At 38.2% G+C, this 22,604-nt stretch overlaps 1 protein-coding gene and 1 long non-coding RNA gene across 2 annotated transcripts in view; one reads left to right on the top strand and one right to left on the bottom strand.

Moving 5' to 3' along the window:
• Window positions 1-22,604, top strand: part of LOC144478331 (uncharacterized) — a 48,165-nt gene that overhangs the window by 2,396 nt on the left and 23,165 nt on the right. The gene's annotated exons all lie outside the window — the stretch shown is intronic.
• On the bottom strand, window positions 11,601-12,994 carry LOC144478413 (uncharacterized). The gene is made up of 3 exons (XR_013495340.1): window positions 12,845-12,994; window positions 11,885-12,163; window positions 11,601-11,743 (listed from the first exon to the last, which is right to left on the bottom strand). It is a non-coding gene; the product is annotated as an uncharacterized LOC144478413 (long non-coding RNA).

Raw genomic sequence — 22,604 nt, 5'->3', positions numbered from 1 at the left:
AATCCGTGTTACAGGCAGATTATTGATTTATTAGCACCGTTTCTGATCCTTTTTTTAGCACTCCATGGTGCGGCGCGGAGCGAAAGGTTCGAAACTGTTTTCGAAACGGGATAGGACTAAACAGTTTCCTGAATATAGCATAATCGCAAATGCATGTGTTCATAAATAAATTCCTGAATGCGATTTAATATGCGGACACGATTCATCGACCATGATTCTAACGACCCTGCGAACCAGAAGGGGATATTAATTATTAATCACCGATTCTGTTTAACCGATCGCTATTTATTATGTTCTGCTCTTGACCCTTAGTTCCTTCAATCGTATTCGTCCCGTCATATTCGTAATTTTGAATAAACTATCATACGCGTTTATTTATTACGCAATAAATTACTTCAATTTTTTACTTTTTTTTGAGGATGAGAGCGTTATCTAATCATTAAAATTATAGAGTTATTCTAGAAAAGGAAAGCTTTAATTAATCTTGAAAAATATTATAGAACGCTGGCAATATTTGTCTATTTTGTTAAATGCAAGAAATATGTAGTACAATTTCAAATTTACACGCGGAATGGGAGATTGTTTACGGTAACTAATAAGATGTACGTATACAACGTCAACTTCCCGACGTTTTCTATACCGCAGATAATACATCACTCCCGCGGTCGCGCGTAATGTTTAGTCGATGATTCAGAGGATTTACTCTGTAATAACGAGAAGGTCACGTTTTCATTCCGGGCAATTGTTGCGTCTGCAGCGTCAGTTGCTTAGGCTAATTTATTACGTGCTTGTTATTCAGCCCGTACGCAAGTGCTTTTAATTATACCCGGATTCAACTTGACTTTTTTAAATGAGGACAATTGCAGCGTGGCTCGAGGAACGGTCGCCGTCGTTCCATTCCGGTTCGATTCGGAAACTTTGAACGGTTGTTTAACTCATAAAATCCGGATCAACAGTTTATTGAATGAAAATCTAAAATTTTCATTTACATGTACCGAATCTCGTCAAGTTTAACACGTTGACGCCGGGGCCGATTTTCAGAGTTCTCTCCGTGAGGCGGCGCCCGAATTCACAGTCTGCTCTGTGGGGCGGCATTTATTCATTCAATGTTTTTAATGAATATGCGTTAAATTTTCATTATTTTATCGTCTAATAGCACAATGAAATGCGGGCCACCGGTGGTGCGCGCCGGCGTGAACGTGTTAAACGATTAAATTCGAAGAAGCTAGATAAAAGTTATTTTTTGCTGCGGAATATTTATTTAAGCTAAGATATGAAATTTGAATTTAAATATAATACACTTCCTCGTTTTTACATATTCAGGAAACTGCATAAAAATTATTTTTTACACTCCAGTAACGATTCAAGTTAAAATACAAAATTTTAATTTGAATATGATATATTTCGCGTGATTTAAACGTAAATTTTAAAAAGGATAGCTTTAGAGAAATTTCCATGCAATGCAGAGAGAGTTCTTTGCAAAATCAGAGAAATGTATGAAAATGCTTTTCGTTACTGAATTTATCGAATTACAAAACAAACTTTTCATTTATAATTAATTTATAAAAGTTGAAATTTTGTAAGCGTTTTACAAATGCACAATTGCTATCTTGGTGTAATATAATTGGTCAACTTTCTCGCTTATGAGAGATTTTCAAAATCTGTCCTTCACTGGTCCGTCGGATTAAATTGTAAAATTTCAGTTTGATTTGAGCGTATTTCGAGGCCGAGATACCCTCGTTCTTTCTGCTTGGCTCGGAGTTCAATCTCTGAATGTCCGTATTTAGAACTCTGAATAGAAGTTCGTTTCTCCTGCTCGGCGGCGGTTTATCAAATTAAAGTATACGAGGTTCATTTCGTCCAGTTTAATGGAAAAACATTCTGGGCCATGCACATCCTTGCCGGTCCCTCGTGAATATCCTTCGACTCCCCTCGGCTCTGAAGTCTTTTCACTCGTGTAGTCCTCGTATCGTGGCCTCCTCCTTATTCGGGATAAAAGCGCATACTTTCTCTGTGCGAACGTAGACGTCGGCTGTATGAGTTCGCATCGAAGCTTCTGTTATCCTACTTTCTAGTTCAAGTCGAGACGGGGGAAGCTTTTATCGCAGATTATTCTGTACGATGCTCTCATACTCTCAATTTCCGTGCTCCGTTTTCTTCTTAGGACTTGTGACTCGCGATTCTTACATTCCCAATTTCCGGCCTCGGTTTTCCTTCAGCTGCTCGTTACTCGAAACTGTCACGACTCTCAGGGACCTTCGAAGGATCGCGACGAATGTTCCCTGATACTCTTAAATGTCACTTTCACGAGAGAAACGGTCCTCGTCGCATCGTCAGATTGGGCGCACAAAGAGCCCTAGGAAACGAACAAGGGAACAGAAAAGTTTCTATGGCTTGGCCTCGGGGTGTCACTTATGAAGTGTTGGTAAGAAAGTGTGCAATTGTAGCGTGGATTCAGCAACGAAACGTTACGAATGTCCCTTCTGAGTGCACTCCAGTGGCCAAGAATGTAACATGTCCATAAATTCGATTGTCACATGTGACAAAACCGAATACTGCTTACAAAGAATTTTCAGTTTTAACAAATATGATGGATTTTCACTTGACCGATATTTTAAGACATCACTAGAAACAATGGTTTAGATAGAGCAATTTGTGTTAAGGCGGAATGAAGAATGACTATTAAGTAAATTATGATATAAATCAAATTACTGTAAATTAATAATCTCCACAAAAAATTGTCAGTTCTTATGGAAGTGGAAGAATCCCTTAGTGAAAATTATAATACAGAATGATCTGATGAAACAATTAATTGACCAATGTAGACACTAAAATGTAATTAAAATTATTGGAGAATGAACGAAACATCTAAGTTATTCCGATATTTGGCGACAGATGTTGACAATATTTATTTCACGTAAAAATCTGCAGTCCACTTGCAGATGAAAATTCGGATTTAAAGACTCCAGGTTTCATTGGTACGGTACTGTGGTTCTTTGAATAGGGAAATAAGGCAAAATGGAACGATGATGAAGATAATTAATCGCGTAATATGTGCAAGGATCAGAAGCAGAGCACCGTGACTGTTTTTGTGCGTATACACACTTGTCCGTCTACGAGGGATTAAAAGTCAACGGAGCGTTGCACCGTCCCGCAATTGCAGGCGATTGCCCATGATATGGCCCATATAGGTTGCAAATTGTTGCGTAATAATGCACGAGACCCGTGAATACGTATTTCCTGTTATTGCGCGTTTGCGAGTTAACAAAGGATGGGCGGTGCTCCCGGTGTACAGGCCTCGCGTTCGAATTACGCGATACGTATTACACCGGCCGTTTGATTCGAACACTACCTTTTTTCTGCGATTGTAGGTTAATTACGGAGGCTCGAAATGGACACGGGAACGTATCGGATTGCGTTGTTTTTTTATCGAATTATAGCTGCGTCGACGACACAGTTTCAAAAATTCTCTGAAACGAGGTGTGCTCACAGTATTTCCCCAGCCCATTGTTTGTTGCTATTTTTCCAACGGATTATTGAAATTCGAGCAAATTCGCCGATGTCCCGGTCAATTTTGATCCAGGATTTTCGAGACACTGCTTTTAGTTATTTATCTCTTATTAAACAGATGTTCTCAAACAAGAAAGATGAATAAATTTTATTCTGATAATTCAAAATCAAGGTAAAAATATCCTTATATAGTATATGTTTCTATTTGATCGTAAACGTATAAAATCCGCGGTCCAGTAATTAAACGGTAGAAGCACACGTACCAAAAACCCATCAATAGACTCCAATTTGATGTATCTTTGACGGGAGGAAATTCCCATCTAGTCCTTCCGTCTCGTAATTGCCACAGAAAATTTTCATTCAGTATAGAAATTTGCGGTCCATTCAAGTAAACTCTGCATTGAATTTTGCAGCATTACCGCACCAGCTGCGTGCATAACATTTGCACCAGCTACTCAGCTACGGATTCTACTAACCTATATTGCATTCACTAACAACACCGCTATTATGTACATCGCACCTTGTAACAACTTCAGTATCGCTCAGTTAAGTGACTTAGCGAAGTTACGATTTGAAATATAATCGGACCAAGCGATCTCAACGCGAAGTTCCGTACAGTTCCGCTTTTCGCGGATCAAGGAGGAAGAATTGAGTCACTCGTAATCGCGTATTTCATCGCAGGGATTCGGAATCCCTCGTCAACACCTGTTGAAAGTGCCAAGCGCAGACGCTCGATGGAGAATTCGATCGACGGGTACGTTTCCTGGTTACCCGGGCAGGAAATTGAACAAGACCGTATTAGTTGTCGCCGGGACATCGGGCGACTTCTAGAACGATGCTTCGTTACATTTCAACAATAGCCTTGGTAATGCACTGAGCTGCACCGCGGCAGAGTGCATCGTGCGCCGGCGAAAGTGTCAACCGCGCTACGGTGCGAACAGGAAAACGAACAACGTTCTTCTGTGTCGGGCTGTCCCTGATGCTGCGGGCTATAGAAACCCTGGTTTCTATTGTGCCTATGGGCACGATAAGACTGGTCACAGTGCGCCCCGTTATTTTGTTAGGGCTATGGAACACTATGAGTTGCGAAAATATCGGCGGTTCTTCATATATCGTCAAGTGTCGCGGATGACACGGTGTGGATGACAATGTCCATAAAACCTGGCTCGGAATCCATAAAAGTGGATGCGAACGATGCACGACCCGTTAAACCGCATGCAAACGAATGTAGCAGGAAGAGACAATGACGAAGAGCTGAACAGTGCACAACCTTTGAGAAAATGTACATACACTACGTAGCTTATGAATATACATATTTAGGAGTCCATCTATATAGAGTCTAGCAAATATTTTATACAAATGGTTCATTAAATTGAACACACAGTCATTGTTCCAATGACGAATAATGTTTTATTCGTAGAATTTATTCGAAACGTTAAACAAATACAATTTTATTCAAGTGATATAGTAAAAATTAGTCTTAAAAATTGTATTTGAAATTTTGTTCGAATAAAATCTTATTTAAATAATGCCCAACTTTGCATTCGTGATTCCGATCTTGTTTGATTTCGTGGTCAAAGTCTCATTACGTTATTATTATTTTATATATCAGCTAATACAAAAATACAATGGACCCTTCATTTAGAATTAGATTAATACACTCTTTCTATTTGCAATTTATTACGATGCCAGTATAACAGCCGTTTGTATGAAATGCATTGTATAAACTGCATTCAAATGAGCGCAAGGACGTATTGAGCAAAGGATAAAGATGTAGGAAGTTAATCAAGAGAGTCTTAGACCTCAGAGGAAATGTGAACACCTTGCTAAATATTCAGTGAATATTTAGGACTCTTATAGTTCATCGTATAGGTGCTGGATAGAGAATGTATTCGTATAGGTAATTATAAACTTATCAAACTTGATGCAGCTCGCAAGGGACTCCTTGAACTCTGTCTGGATAGCAGGGGATCTATCAAACTAGATGCAAGTAATATAGAACTTAACAATTTCGATGGAACAAGCATTGAATTTATGATACAAGGGACCAAGATAAAGATTCTGGCAGGAAATCTAAATCAAGGTCCTGCCAAAAAACCTAGATGAAGATCCTGGCAAGACTGGATGGAGATTCTAGAAAGAAACCTTGAATAAGGTCCTGGCAAGTAACCTAGATCAAGATCCTGGAAAGACCGTATAAAAATCCTGGCAAAATTCTGGGAAAATCATGACAAGATTCTTCTTGGACTTTGAGAGTTTAAGACATTCTTGATCCCTTGCAGCGTCTACAGACTTCTCGAGGCTCCTTCTTCAGAGTCTTCAGAACATCTTCAGGACTCTTCGGGTTTCTAACCGATCTTCTAAAATCGGCTTGATTCGCATACAGCAGACTACTCGATGCGTTAAAGTGCGATAAACTGAAATCAGCCTTTCTTCTTTTATCAGTTGCATCTTCTCGGTCCGCCTAGAACTCTTGCGTAATCCCATAATCTTCTTGCGCACGTATAATAATTCTGTGACGTGGTCTATACGTGTGGAGGAATGTGGCAGGCAGCCATTTAGTGTTTCTATATAAGCTGGATTAAAATGTCAGTTCGCTTTACGAGAAGCCTGTTTTCTGACGAAAATCCTTTCCATTTTTCCGATTTCGGTAGCCGTGTCGCGGCAACCACGATAATAACTTTCGTACCTGGCTTTATTGTCATCTCTAATCTCGACATGTATTGTAGCCGCGATCGACTGCAGGACAATCGATTCTTTCTCTCTCTCTCTCTCTCCCCTACCCTCCTTACTCCCCCCCCCCCCCCCTGCCTGTCTCACGGAATCCTTGCTTGTTCTGACCATCTAACACGATGCACGCTCTGCTTGTCAGATTACATCATCTTCTGCGAAGCATTGCATACATTATATTTCTAACACTTTAGCTACCTTGTCAGCGTGGATGACGCAAATGTTTGATCAGATTCTGACATTAATTTTCGACTGATGCATCTGATGCACCGATTTCGTTGAGATTTGTCTGTCGAAATTTATTGTATCGATAATGAAACAATGGATATTTTGTTTCAATTTAAAATAAACGAGTGACGGTGGAATTTTCGAATATTTTATGATTTTTTGAAAATTGAAAGAATGCAATAATTTTCAGAGAGTATGGTTTATCGAATTTTTCCGGAATAAAAACATTTTCATGTCTGGTCTTTAGCTGTTTTGGGAAATATCATGATAAAACTGCGACAACGTTTTTCGCAAAATAAACAGAATGGTTCGCGTCCATTTTGTTTGTAAGCATTTTTTTTCGCGCAAGCTATCTCTCACATACCTTTGACGTTCAAAAATGGTGCTCATACGTTACATAACAATATTTCAGAGCCCCGCAAACACTCGGTTCTACGTATAACGTATTGCATTTCACCCTCGGCAAAAGAGTAATTCATTACGAATAATAAAACTTTGTAAAATGACTGTACAAGCAGCGTGCGCTGATTAATTCTACTGTAGGTGGACGATAATCAGCCATATTCACCGCTAAGCTACGTTACAAATGCTACAGTTTTAATTTTAAATAAAAGAGCGTTTAATGAAACTTTACAGAGGCGTCGCTAACCAAATTTTTATACTAAAATCCGTTATTTTATGCAGTAATTTCCACAAATGAGAATTCTAATAGGATAAAGTGGAACGTTTATAATACGTATATTCGTCAGACAAAAGATTATTGCATGGAATATTTCAGGTTTCGTTTTAATGGACAAACTTTTATATTTTCTGCTAGCTTTCGCGAATCAACTGTTTCGTATTATCAATATTTCTTCTACATTGTGTTTCCTTTAGCTCACAACGTTGAAGTATCTCGATTATTAAATTGCGAATCTCTATACAATAGCTGTTTCTTGAAACAATACGAACAAAAAAAGGTAGATGGAAGTTTATTTATTTTCTCATGAATTCTAGCAAGTTGAAAAGACGAGAACAGTGTCTCAAATTTTTCCAATATATTTTCTGCTTTATTTTCGTTACGTTCATGTTTCGCGTAACTGTCTAAATAATTCCTTCGACAACATTCTGTAACGTATATCCGCTCTGTGAATTAATTGTCAATACCTAGTTTGCAATTGTATTTGTAACGCGAGGAGCGGGAAAAAGAGAGGGGAGACTGTTTCGTACCGGGCCCGCTAGGGAACTCGTCAGTAAGGCGTTCTAGCAGGCCCTGCCTTAGATAGGGATAAGGCCTTTTTTTTTTTTGGTTGTGTAGTGATATGGGAAGACCCGTGCCTGCCAGTAGTTACCGGCTTACCGGAAAAAATGAAGTAATAGACAGGGATAAGGGCAAGAACGGTTTCGGTGTATATACAAATCGGGACGGTTTTAGGTAGTTGTGGGAAAGGAATCCATCTGCTGGCGAATGGCGGAGGTATTCGCCACATATTTTTTTATCACGACACACTGTGGTCGATTTCTTAGAAAAATCAGGCAAAAATCATTATCTCTTGCACGCTTGCTTTATTGATAAGGCAGATACACGCATCGTTTTTGGTAACCCCAGAAGTTTTGTTCGAGAAATATTTCGAATAAAATAAATAAAAATTGTGAATATTGTTAATTATTATCGTAATTATATATATTATATAATGTTAATGTTAATAACTTTATTTTATTTAATATTGCATAATATTTCAATATATTTGACATATTTCATAGACGAGTATACTCACCTAACGCAGCTTAAGGGTTAAAACGGTCGCTTCTCGCGCCCATTTTCCGTCGTCTGGCTGCTCTAGCGATCTCACGACACACCGCATGTGGACAACGAACGCCAATATAGGATAGCCTTAATGGCATTATGGCATTATACAAAATAGAATTGTGTGCTTGCGGGATTTCCGAAGCCCTAACAGTTGGCAATGCCTTGGGCTACTTCGTACGCGCCAGTCGAGCAAAACTTGGTATCGAGCATCTCGCAGTTTCGTTTCAGATCACTCTGGCATAGTTCTTTTGTTCTTGTTCGGGTTCGTTGTATCGCAGATCGTTGTTCGCGGGTAATCGGCGCGTTGCGAGGGACACGTTTCGTTATCTAACCGAATGTCCCCTTCGTTCGAGAAACTGTATCCTTGGTAGACGAAAAGAAGGCAGTGAACCATGGCCGACGAGGAGAACAAGGAGGATAACGAAGGGTGAGAAGAAACATTTCCACCCTCCCATTGTAGCTGTTCTCTATCCCCTACTTTTTGTTTTCAAGGGAAATTTCACGCGTGAAATTAGCTGCACGAGAACACCCTCTTTATGCGATGATTTAGATCTCTGCCTCACGCTACCCTAAATCCTACGGATTCTCGTTCCATCTTCGTCGATGCTTCTTCCGTGAAACACAGACAATTTCTCTTTGTTTTGCACAGCAGCCGAGAGAATTGCAGAAGCTAGCAATGGTTTCCTTTCGCAGATGTCGTTGCAAAATTGTTGAATAGAATTTGGTCATCGGATGCTTAGTTTCTGTGAAAATAGATTTTGCCAATATGGGATTTAAGGACACTATATTGCAGTTTTTATTCACTTTTTATACGAGGAATCATGTGTTGGATGCTTTCGCAATAATTTTGGCTGCAATGTGCATTGCAACGTGGTACAAAAGTATTCTACGAGAAATAGGCGAAGACGTTCCTGCAAAAATGAATGAAAAATGTTGAATACAGCCTTTTCAACAAACTGCAAACTTTACAGTCTCCATTCGTTATCACAGAAGGAATCATTTCTCATGCGGAAGTATTCGAAGAGAATGGGAGAGATGATTAATTGTGCAGAAATCACTGGAATGCGCAACTAGTTTATTAAAGTCTTAGTTGTTAATAGAGTCGTGTCTGGAAACCTGAACCAAAAGTATACGATTTTGTCATTTTCATTCCTTTTCACCTGTGGAACGTCTCGCATGCAATACTTTTGACTGCTGTGCGCATTCAAACGCGATGCAAAAGTATTCATAGAGAAGGCAAGAGGAATCCTTTGTGTAGAACTGAGTGGAAAATGTTGAATAAAATTTGCCACCGGGTTTGTATCCGGTTTTTATTCATTTCTACACGAAGTATCGTCTCTCTGATATGCTTCTCGCGTAGTAATACTTTCTGTTCGGTGTGTACACGTGTGCGAGGTGTGATGAAAAGGATACCGAACTGGATCAGTTTCTCTGAGTCGATATCAGATACGGTTTAACGGTTTTGCGGGTCGCTTCTGTGTACCCCCTTGTGTATCGCTCTGTCAAATTTCATCGGACTATGAATACACCGATACACACGTATGATCAATTTAATCGAACCGCTATCGTGTGGATCCGCCGGATGCCGATGCTTCTAGAAAGTGTAGGGTTCGACGTGCAGCTGTTTTATCAAATTGCGATGATCTGACATAGACCCATTAAACTTTATCCGATGCTGTCGCACGGAAACTTACGGAGTCTGGTTTCTTATTGATCGCATCGTGTACGTGTGTTGGAAGATTATGGGGGAAATATTATATTGAAGGTAGTTATGTTGGAAATAATTAACTGGGTGAAATTAACGTGACAGAGGTTTATAAGAAGCCAGCGAGACCGGCGATTTTTTAGGCAAGAAGAAACGCGAAATAATACATTAGTATAGTTATGTAAATTCAAAGAGGGTTGTGTGTATAGGCTCGATTATTTAGGGTTAATTATTTAACGACATTTATGAGTTGAATACTTAATTCCTATTATCCTTTTATTCGTTTGTTTATTTATTTATTTAATGGACAAAGATCTATAATATTAAGTAAGGAAATATTAATAAAAATGAACGCAACGTAAAGATTAATTATAAGACATGAAATTTTAATGACTAACTGTAAGTAGGCCGAATAAAGACGATTATCGATAACATTATTGGAAACTTCAAATAGACAAATAAGATCCACTGGTAATCCTGTTCTTTCAAAAGTATGCAAGCTCATGACGTCAAGAATGTTATCGAAATTGTGACTCATTACAGATACCGGTTTATGGGTTTTATTGGAAACACATCTCAGGAATCGGTGGTGCGCACCCTCTAACAATTTGATAATTTTCGCACGATGTTCACTCTTGTTTAACCCTGATTCTTCCGTCATTTCCGTGGCATGATCTGTCCCTTGATATTAAATAGATGCAATGCTAAGAAATGAATAAGATGGAATAATTAATATCGCAAATTTCTTCTTTAAGAACGAAAACTTATAACGAGGCGAGACAAGTTTTAATGTCGCTTATTCACGTTGTTCAGAAGTAATAAAACGATGTATAGAATAGATTATTTCTTCAATGTCCGTGAAAACTGTGTCAAATTGATACGAGGGGTGGATGATCGTTAAAACAAACTGAAAAAATAATTTATGATATTATAGCTTGCTTACTAGGCCTTACTCGACTAATCAATACACACAAGCATCGAGTGACCATGTAATCCACTAAGAAAGTGTATTATGTATAACGCGATACATTTCAACGGCGGACTAGGCAGAGTGACGCCGTTGCTCGAAGAAACTGTAATTAAATAAAAATCAATCTTGTTGTTGCGTCGTTGCAGTAGCGGAACTAAAAATAAGCCCGAATAAATATTATTAAGCCGTAAATAACACGAAGTCGTTACGTAACTAAAGCACACTGAAACATCGCTATCGTCTTGCTGTTAATATTTCACTGTTCATTCAAGTATACTAGGAATAGTGGAGACGGTCATTTAAATTTACTTAAACAGTTACTTAAATATTTAATTTGTCTTATTCGATAAACATAAAAATGATTATGTTCGGAGACAAACCAAAGGCACGGCAATTTGTCCCATCTCAGTAACCGGCTCCATTATCTTATTTGTTACTTTAGAAAACTCTTTTTCTTTTATTATAACGCAGTTCCATTGCAGTTAAACGTAATTCATGGTAATATTTATAATATATAATATAAAGAATATAATATAGATATAATATAAAGAATGGATAAGAATATATTATAATATAGATTGCAATATATGATGTAAGGATAGGTAAAATTCTTGGTTATAAATAATTGGTGAAAATAATTTTTCGACACAGTGCATTCATACGTTGGCAACATAGATAGCTACAATCTCCATCGGAGACCTTGCGACCAGTCCAAAAAGTAGTCTCGGTTTTAGTTTCCCAACACCGGGGAACAAGAAAGGAGAAACGTGTTGCATCTTCTCCTCAGTTACCCACGTCTCCTTTCTTCCTGCTAAGAAATGTTAATGGTCCTTTATCGAAAGAAGAAACTCCCCGGATAACGGAGATCCTCTGCTGTGTTTTCAGCGGCAGACCGGGATCGTTTATATACGTCCGCGTCTGCAAAACACGTAACAAAACTTCTTACCATTACCTTTCTCCGGTTTCCTAGCGAAGAGATGCTGTGTTTACTCTGCAACATTTTTTTCGCTGTTTTTGCTGCACAAACCAACCCCCGAGCCACGGGCCGCTGTTTACCATCAATTAACCCGTCCCCCAAAGGAGCAGTAATTTATGGTAACTTCGAATGTGTTTACAAAGATGCAGCGGGACAAATGACGGTATCTTATGCTCGTACATTTCTGCGTAATTTCTCCATGCTGCATTGGTCAGGTAGTTGGTAATCGAAATTGTAAGCACACATTTTGTCATTCTGAAAGGAAGATGAACAAATTAATTCATTTGTAAAAATTCGTGAAATTGTTAGAACCAAAATAAGGCGAATCATTTGAGATTTTAAGAAATTCTTGGACCTAGGGATAGAGGAATGTTGGGTGATTTGTAAAATTAGTTAATTACCAATTATGTTGACCAATTAAGGTCCAGCGCTTAATTTGAATGAAGCAAATCATCCTAGGTTTGATAGAATAGTAAAACCCTTTTGTTGCATATTATTTTGAGAATTATTTCTTTTGTCATATTTGAAATAAACAGATAACGAACTAACTCACTGTTCAAAATTGCTATTACTTCAAACAGATAGATATTACTTATTTTTGTTCGAAATGAAATTTGTTCAGATCTGCTAGAACCCTTGATTAAATCCTGTTTAATTCTATAGCGTTATGTGTAAACCACTTTCAATGAATCTATTGACATCCGAAACGTGTTCGCATAACAGAAAGCTCAGCCATTACAGGCTCGAATAACCGAGGTTATTCTACACCATATAATCTACAATACGACGGGAATCTCGAGCCTCGTCATGAACGAGTCGTTCGTTCGCGACCATTTCGAATTATATCGAGAAAAAGCCATTAGCGGGTTGCGCCGAGGGCAAAATATAAAAATACAACAGAGAACATTCAAGGGTTGTAACCGTCAAGGTTCTTACCGTGTTCCCGTTCGTGTTCCGATGAGATTCTTCCGATGCAGCCACTCGTCCATTCTCCGTTCGCCTTTTCCCGGATTATCCAGCGACCCCGCGTTACATTTTCTTCTCGTTTTCCCGTCGACGAGCTTTCTCTTACCGCCGAATCAAAACGTGATCCTTCCGGGACCGTTTAAACGATCTTGAAGTCACTGGGCCACCGCCGTCACGTATCTATAATTCAATTCCACGTGCCGGAAGCTCGCTTTTCCACCACGGAAAAGTCGCTCCAAGCCGAGAAATCGGGAAAGTTTCAGCGACTAGATTAACCCACTCGGAGAACAGATCACCGTTTTACCGGCTCTCTGCCAAGTACTTACTCCGTTTATCGATGCTAGTTTCCAGTGTGAAATAGTAACCTTTCATCTAGTTTTTCTCTTAAACCTATCGATCTTTCTTTCCTCTGTTCTTTCTCCAATGTCGAAACTCTTGACAATTTTTTGATCCTCTATTTCCTTGTCTATCTCAAACCTGTCGATCATCGTTGTAGTAGACGCAATATATCTCTTTAAATTGAGTTTAATTACAATTTAATTCAATTTAATTTCCATTTAAGTTCCATTTAATTCCAATCTAATTTCTGTTTAATTTTTATTTAATTTCTATTTAATTTCTATTTAATTTCAATTTAATTTCAATTTAATTTCAATTTAATTTCAATTTAATTTCAATTTAACTTCGACGTATTTAACATCAATGGGCCAAATGCTTTTTTAATTTCTATACAGAAATTCAACATGATAATAATAACAACAACAGTAACAATGAAATAATAATAAAATACAAACGATGGTTACAACGGTTATATTCGTTCGTAAAAAAGTGGTAAGAATAATAACCAAGCCAAGAGATAGTAGACTTCCCATAGAATATTACAATGTTCAACATAAACTTAGACAGAAGAAAGTTGCAGTTTTGTATGATGTTCTTTCTAAAGATATCTGCGGATCTTTGTGCAGAAGGAAAAATTCTCCATGTTAATCATGAGAAACGCGAGTTACATGAAAACGTCTTTCTTCTTTTAATAACAGTGAAAAGTTCCAAACAATGTATCAATTCTTTTAACGTCTTCCGAGTTCAATTTCCACATTTTCAATCTATTTACGCCTGCAAATACGAGCATCAAATTGGACCATCTTTATGCAAACTACGAGATCATGACCGTTACACACGCGCGACGATGGTAGCCGATCGTTCTAATCCAGAATGAAATCGCGTAGGGCTAGTATTCCGCGAGGAAAGTCTGCGACAGCGAAACGGCACCAGTAACGCAACCGCCCGCAATTGTATTGAGACGAACGACCTGCGATAACCGCGTGGAAGGTGTTTAAAATGCAGCTGGCGCACTTGTCGCATTGGTTTCCCGGTTTCCTCGACGATAAATGCCGGGAACTGCCGCGACTACTCGGCTAGGAAACGATAGCGCGAGTCCTTTGAGGCGGTCCTATTACACGTTTACAACCTAGTTCCGTTTTCCGATCGCCGATACGTGCAACGGGACTCTCGCAGGAGCCCGCCGTTATCAGCAAAGTCCTTGAACACGGCGTCAAATTGAGCTGACATCGTCGAATGCAAATTGCCGCGGATCGAGCACACCCGCGGAACGTTCGAGCGTGCGTGAAAATTTATCGTTCCCCGTCGGCGGACGCTTTGATCTCCGATCGCGCCGGCAAAATGCCTGTCCGGTAAAATCGCGACACGTATCGATCGTTCTCTCGTAGTCTACATTTTTCTTTTCGCTCGGCAAACGATTCGCGCGAGTTCACGCCGATTTTTATCTACACCGAGAAATTAGAGTGCAGTAAAATTTTGCACTTAGTCGATGCTTCTTTTCTTTCCTTTTCGAATATCATTCTTCTGTGAAAATGTTGTTAATTACGGTAAAATTCAATCAGGTAACAGACTACAAGGGTCATGTATAAAGTAATTTTTATTTCATTAACGACTGAAGGACAATTCTTGTTACGAAATTACTGCGAGATTAAATTTCACCCCCTGTGCTATCCCTATTATCTCAAAATACCGCGAACAAGATGAACCTTAAGTATCACCCTATAAAAAGGCTTCAACTCTGTTCTTTCCAAGGAGTTCCCCTAGAATATTTTTATCCGAGTTCAGCATATTATCGCGCTGAAAAAACAGTGCTAACGCGAGAGCGAACAAACAAGAAGCTGAAATCAAATTATCGATGCCTAGAAATTCCGTAACCAACGAGTCTCTACGGTAACATCGCTCGGTCGTACAGTTCGCTCGAGACTTTTGCGTGAATGTCAGCATTTTATTTATGCTCCTTCAAGAAAATCAATATGGTACGCGTAATTTCTATATGTGTAAGAGTGACCCGCCTAAAGTTATTAACGAAGAAGCTGCTTCCCTGGGATCGGTTTCTTCATTTCCTATTTATTTATTTCGTAATACGGGCGAGGAAGTTTCGTTTGCTCTCCCGCTTGAAATTCAGGGTCCCTCAGGCGATGAATCATAAAAATTGTATCGTATTATTCGAGGAGAGATGGCGCTCATCATTTGTCCTTGGCGACTGCGTCTTTCTCAAGAATGGAGTCGCCGTAGTCTAACGAGATTCGTTGGGAATATAGTGTGCACATATTTTTGATTGAAATATCAAGAAGAATTTCTCGCTCGATTCAATTGTTGCTGGAGTACATTTTGCTGGTAAATGGTTGTCTTTGGATACGTTTGCTGATCTTAAATATTACTGTATAACCGGCAAGACTCGTGCAGACCTTCATCGGTTTCAGTTTTAGTTCTCTATCGGTTCAATTTTTAGATCTCCTCCTTTCAATTTTTCTAGATTTCTTGCGATTTTTCTTAGACCCAATTGTCTTTTCCTTTTATCCTGTTCCAACAAAAGCCACATTTCTGATGTGAAATTTCTGATTTAAATTATACTTAGCTATTTTTGCTATAAACTCGTAAAACCTGATCATCAGGAATCAGTGAGGGTTTTCTAAAAATTGCGTTGATTTTATCGAGATTTTGCGCTTGTTGAATGGCTCATTGATACGTTAGTTGTACTTTCACGATAATCAGTATAACCTCACATTAGTTGACAATTTATTTCTCAGCCATCGAATTTCCTTTTCCATCAATAAAACTCGCTGTATCGTATCTGTAGTCCCGAAGGTTACTTTGCGTCAATAAAGTTGTGCAACATGGCAGTGAACGCGTTAAACAAGCGCTTTCCCATTCCGCATTAGCATAAATACACAGATTCATGATTAAAAATAAGTGTACCGGCACGCGATGCGTATTTATAATTCCCGATGAAAGCGTTGTAACTTGTTTGCATCGTGCTCGTCCGGCCGGGTGTTCGTCAACCTCGCATTGTTAATAAATAACGGGCCGGATCTGATTAGGATATACCCCGATACAATACCGTGTTGCGAGGTCCATTATTCAGCGCTTCAAAATGCACTCCTGTTGTTCCGCGCGGAAACACTTGTTCGTCTCGCTCTTCCTCCACGGCGGGCTTACAATGCAGCACCGAATTCCACGCGAAGGCGGCAACGAAAACATGATTCTCCTGACCGTGGTCGTTCGTTTTCATTTTCACTGTTCGCGGCTGCGAAGATTCACATCAATCTTTCGGCGCTTCTCTTACAACGTAATCTTGCCTTTGTTCCTTTAATTACCGAACCTCCGCTGATTTGCCCAGTGCAGTATAATTGCCGAGGTTCCTGCATTTCCAATTTCATTTTCTTACTTTTCGTCTTATTCTCACTATCGCGGTAAACGCAATTTAATTGTTGGATTTCGCACAGGTTATATTAAACCCATTCTTAATGAACACGAGATATATGCCACCTAGATTTTACTGTTGCAATAAACGAAATTTAATTATTGGAGCTCTTATAGAATAATATGACACCTAGTTTTACTATCGCAATAAAGCGACTTAATTATTGGATCTCTTATAATATAACATATATGTATATGATAGTTAACTTTACTGTTGCAATAAACGCGATTTAATTGTTGGAACTCATACACGATGTATGGTACATATTTCTCACTGTTGCAATAAACGGAATTTAAATATTGCGGTTCACGCGAGATATATGAAAATTGTTCAAACTGTTGCAATAAACGCATTTGAATGATTACAGGTTATGCGAGGTATATGGAAACTGTTTTAACTGTTGCAATGATCAACATAATTTATGTACTGGAGCACGCTTAATCCAGATGTCGCATTCCAAAGAACATAGAACAAAATTTCGACGAAGCATTTATAGGTGAACAGAAAAGGATTGGATTTTTGGAAACGGACACTCTACCGATCTCGTGGGCTTCAAAACATCGCAGGAGGTTGTCTCTGTTAGCGCACCATGTGCCCCAGTTTTCTGGGAAGGCTTAAATCATTATATTGGATGGCAATTTTGTTCTGTAATGTAGATCCAACGGATTACTCCTAAATACATGTATGTCAGGGCATGTTAGAGCAAACAGATGCTGTATCGAACAAAGCTTTGGAATTAATCGAGTTAATTCTAACACGCCCGCTATATTTCGAAGAATCATTATCATTTGCATAGCAGAAGTTGATATTGAGAATTCATATTTCTGTAACGCTATAATTTGAACGGATATTTTTTATTATTTAAACCGGTCAAAATAATTTATATAAATCTGCTGCGAGTAAGCGATTATTAAACTTCAGATTCGCATGTAACATATAAATGTTCTCTGCGAATTGCAACAGACGATAACGAGGTAGAAATTGTTTTCTTAACAATTTTAGCAAGATGGAGATAAGATCGAGATTTTTGAAAATTATTTTAATTTGTTTGCAGTTTCGAATTTTACTTAGTCATTCTTTTGTCGTAGCACATTTATTGCTTCTCATTAGAAACATTCTTTACTATCAACACTAATTGGATCACTAATTTTTGAATTCTCGATTATTCAATTATGTGTTACTTGCAACGAATATTAAAATAAGACTGGTTAAAAATCCGAATAAATATCTTGTTGTTATTTTTATAAACTGATAGAAAACAGCTGCTTTCAGTGCTTCGCAAATCTTGCGTCTATGCTTTGAGAACTATACATTCACTTTCGGTGTTTGCTATACTTCACCGAGCTCGTAATTTTGCACGTGCAATCTTGCTTGCCGAAGCAATCGCGGATTCCTGCGATCGACATCCGATTCCGAACGTTTTATCATCCGTCCGTTAATGACTCGAACACACGCTGAATAATTCCAGCTACTTCTGCAACGCTGGACGCGTAGTTAAGACAATATAACCGCCGAAGCACGAAGCTTGTGTATTTTATTCACTGGTAAAGTGGCTGCGATTTATGCAACGCTGTCGTGCACAAAAGCAGCGGACGCTCGAAGCGGTACGAAAATCCGTCGGTGTTTCCATTCGACGATACTTTTCAGTATCCATCCCACTGTTTTCCTCGTGTTTGTTCGCAGTTCAGGATACACCCTCGACTTCCAAAGCGAGACAACAGTGGCTGCATTTTAAAATGCGTCAGTTTGCATCCCGATGCGTACCTAATAAATAGGATTCGTGTTGTTCGATGTTAAAAATGCATTGAAACAATTATCTACTGATTTCCGTAGAATAGGAATGTTAGAACGAGAGTATCTGAAGAATAACAGAATTGTACAACAGATATTTCGAACAATAGATGACTTCATTTCTGTGATAAAAGGACTAGGGTTTAAAAGGATTAGATTGATCAAAAATCAAGCCGAACATACAAGCTACTTCCAGAGGCTGTTTTGTAAAAATCGGACGAAGAAATATATTCATTCTCATAATTGCATGGTTTTTGATGTTGTACTCTTGTATTTTACAAAAATGATGCCGTAGATCCATAAATAATATTGTATATTTTATACATTTATGAAAACAATCAGCAAGACAAATGCAAAACAGTAAAGACATAAAAACAATTAATAAATGCTGTTACATTATCTCTAATGTAATAAACTAATAAACGGATGCAGACGATTTTCACGAGGATCTACGGCGCACCTGCAAGCATTTATGTACCTTCCCTCAACTCAAGAGTCTTAAGATTGCAACCCATTTACTCCCTGATCTAAGTACTCGGCACTTCTCTGTACCGAAAATAAGCTTCGAACAAAGCTGCAGTTGTCTTAATAAGAAAAGTATATTTGAAACAGAAAGCTGCAGCGTTCGAAAGCTGAATAGATGCAAAAGCGACTCACGTTCCATTCCCAAGACTATTAACTTCTCAACGGAGTTCAAAAGCAGCTTACAAGGTACCAAGAACGATTCTGAATTTTTCAAAAAGAAAATACAGAAAAATAGTGGCTCTTTTTTCGGAACATAAGATGAAATGTGCAACCTTGTGCTGGCATTGTGGAGGACATGAAACCGGCTTACGTGATCGCGACTATGTATGGCAATCGGTTTACGATCACTTGTAATCACGTCACAAAAAAATGTTGACGCACCTGCAACCAACGAACACGTGAAAAAAATTTGTCCCTGAAACTGGAGATCTCTGCTGATGCTAGAACAGAGTTAATGGAGATGATTCGATCGTATCTCGCTTAGGACGCTGGATGCATGATCGATGAAATAATTTTTCTGCGTTAACTGTGCTGTAGGAATCTCTGTTCAAAATGGTATTCCTACGATCATTTGCATCGAACCGAAAGCGTGGGATAGGCGGATCTTGTGCAATCCTGGGTCTGGTATTATTAAATCGCGCGAACAATGGATCTTTGTGCGAAAGCAAATAGAACGGTCCTTTTTGTGATTTCTTTTATAGCTAAGTATAACTTCTCTGTCTTTATTAATATTCTAGAACATACAAAAGATTTATGTTTTTTATATAGGCCAAATGTGCTTAATACGAGACACATCTTTTTAAAATAATAATTTTCTTATTAAAAACATTTTTATTGAAAGTAGATGCACGTGTATTAGAAAATACAGACAAAAGAATTACGTATCTTCGTGATAAAGGAAAAACTAAAAGTATGTAGATTAGCAAATTTCAAAAATAGGTTTCGAATATGAGAACCAGTTTGACACTTTTAATAACACTAATTCTGCTACAGTCAGATGACCGGTTCCTGATGCTACAAATATAAAAGTTATAAAGACGTTATACATTAATGAAGCAGCTATTATAAAAAAAATTTGTACAACACCTAAATAAATTGGATCTTTTTCCTTCCATGAGGTAATGCATACCGGTCGAGTTTATTATACGGTCGGTTTAGTGTTAAATTGATCTTTTTGCTTTTTTTCACACATTTTCACATATTTTATCGCACGATACAATAGCATCTATGAAAATAATTATACGCACAACTTTTAATTGATGCGCATTAAATATATCGCTCATTCATTGTTATTATAAATGTATAAAATGCTTGAAATACAGAAAACGCAGTTCACTGTGTATACGCAAAGGCTCAAGTAATCCGATGGATTTCATCTGACCGATGGGTAATTGGAAACATCGGGCTTGATGGAAACATTGTATTTTACTGTAGAAATAATAATAGGCGGAGAACTCCACTGCAAAAGCGAAGGGAGGAGTAATTAATGGGAAAATGGTGCTTCGACGCATTTCTACGCGTATTCGGTGTATGCAAGTTAAGGACACGCGTGTGAGTGCAGTCAATTGTAAATGTCCGCGGAAAACTTCTAGAGGAAATGTTTAATAGTTGTTCCTGTGACGGACAAACGTACGTTTGTGAATTGAAAGCATCAATGTTTTATAAGAAAGTAACAATAACTTTATTTATCGATGGAATAAATCCTTTGTCGCAGTGAGAGAAAGTAATTTTGTAACTGTAACGTAACGACGGATAAAGTAGAGAAATTTGAAACTAAGACAAAACTTAAATATAGAAAGAAAGTGCAATAAGTAATATACAGGATGTTCCGCATTTTTTCGTATATATTAGTTAGACAGTGTATTCTACAGGAAAAAAGGAACGCTTCGTCGAGAAATTGTGACAAAAATACAGAATATGATTTAAACGCTGTTAAATATTATATATCCATAGTCTTCACGCGACAAGTAAGCACTTTTGTGCTTACATTCCCTCTTTTACTAGCCGACCGACTACCGCAATTATCATCGCTATTAACTGCTGTCGATCTTCATCACCGTTTTTGTTTAATAGCGAATGATAGCTGCGGTAATGGTCCGCTAGTTTATAATCCGCTGTAATTAATTTATGCAACTGGTTCCGATCATATCGTGCATCGCAAAAATTATAACTGACCTGGGAAACTTCGAAAAAGAGATCTGGAGAAGAAAATTTTTAAATTTTCAACGGAGGCGTAGGTAAAAAGCTTACAAGAAGCAACTTCTAAATTGTTTAAAATTCGATTTGCAAGTTACCTAGTAAACTAATTTCTCTGACTTCACAAGGGAAGCTGAAGTCCCGAATTTGCTCCAATTTCATGAAAGTTGATTCTCGGCGTTAACGGTAGTCAGCGTAAGCTAAATGATTTCGCGAAGTCAACAAAGAACTCGCGACGATCGTAATGAGTTGGCCAAATGCATACCGGTGTCGCCTGTTTATGCAGTCAGTCGAAGGGGAGGGAGAACCGGTGAGAGACAACAAACTGGAAAGAAAGACGGGAACACGTCCACTATAGTGTTCCTTCCGAAGGCTTCAAACGCAGTATACCTCGCAGTATTGATTCGCGATTCGTGTTCTTACCGGTCGCGTTACCAGATTGTAATTTTTACGCGCGTGGCTCACTAGTGATTCGTTTGCTTGTCAGTGAACATAATACGCGAGAAGTACACCGATGACCAAAGACACAACAAGTGTATCAAAAGTGTAGGAAACAATAAACACCATGTGATCATCGTTAAACAAAAATTTCTTAAACGGATCTGTTTTTATTAATAATAAAAAACGTGTAAAGAGCAATGGTAATCAAAATAAGTTTAAAAATAAATATGTTTAGTGCAAACTTAATAATTAAACGAGCTGCGATTTTTTAAACCTTGGCACATTGGTAAAATCATAAAATTGGTTTCACGATAGTGCTTAGAATTTCGGTGCTGATGAAGCTTCAAAGTTCGGGTGTGATCAAAATCTGGAACCAGACCAAAGTTGGGCGAAAAGTAATCGGATTACTTAATTAATTATTATAAATTATTACAAATCAGATGATTTTTTGGCCAACTTTGATCCAGATATTGTTGATTTCGAATAATGTGAAACGTGTAATTTTTGAAATAATGAACATCTAATTCGTTATATTTCCAAAGTCCGAGATATCTGAGTGTCTAGTTATCCGTATAAAGATTAATTTGCTTTCGAGTGTAATATGCATATGAAAAATTGTGTCGGTTCCAAAGGGAACAGATGTCTCTGTTTATTGTCCGAAACTCGTTCCGGCCGATTATTAAGATCCATCCGCATCGAATCTGAACTAACGCATGCATTTTAATCAGACTCCTCGAGAAACTTGAATAGTTGAATTCGAAGTCGCATTGGATTCCAGTCTATGTACATTGCTAACCGATTTCAGTAATTTTCGCTACACTTACATGAAGGATACAAAAGTTTCTCCACTAAAAATATTTTGTTATTACCGTTTTTAACGAAGCAAACATTTCTTTCAGTATTGACCATACAGTTCTAAAATTAGATGAGCTATATGTTCCGTGGACGACACTTCGAATAATGTTGTTTGCCTAATTAAGCGTAAGCACCTCGTGAAGTTCAATTAGACATGAA

Source organism: Augochlora pura, chromosome 2 (genome assembly GCF_028453695.1).
Source record: "Augochlora pura isolate Apur16 chromosome 2, APUR_v2.2.1, whole genome shotgun sequence".
Classification (NCBI taxonomy): Eukaryota; Metazoa; Arthropoda; class Insecta; order Hymenoptera; family Halictidae; genus Augochlora; species Augochlora pura.
Note: the sequence above shows the minus strand (reverse complement) of the source record. Positions and strands in the feature narration are given on the sequence as shown.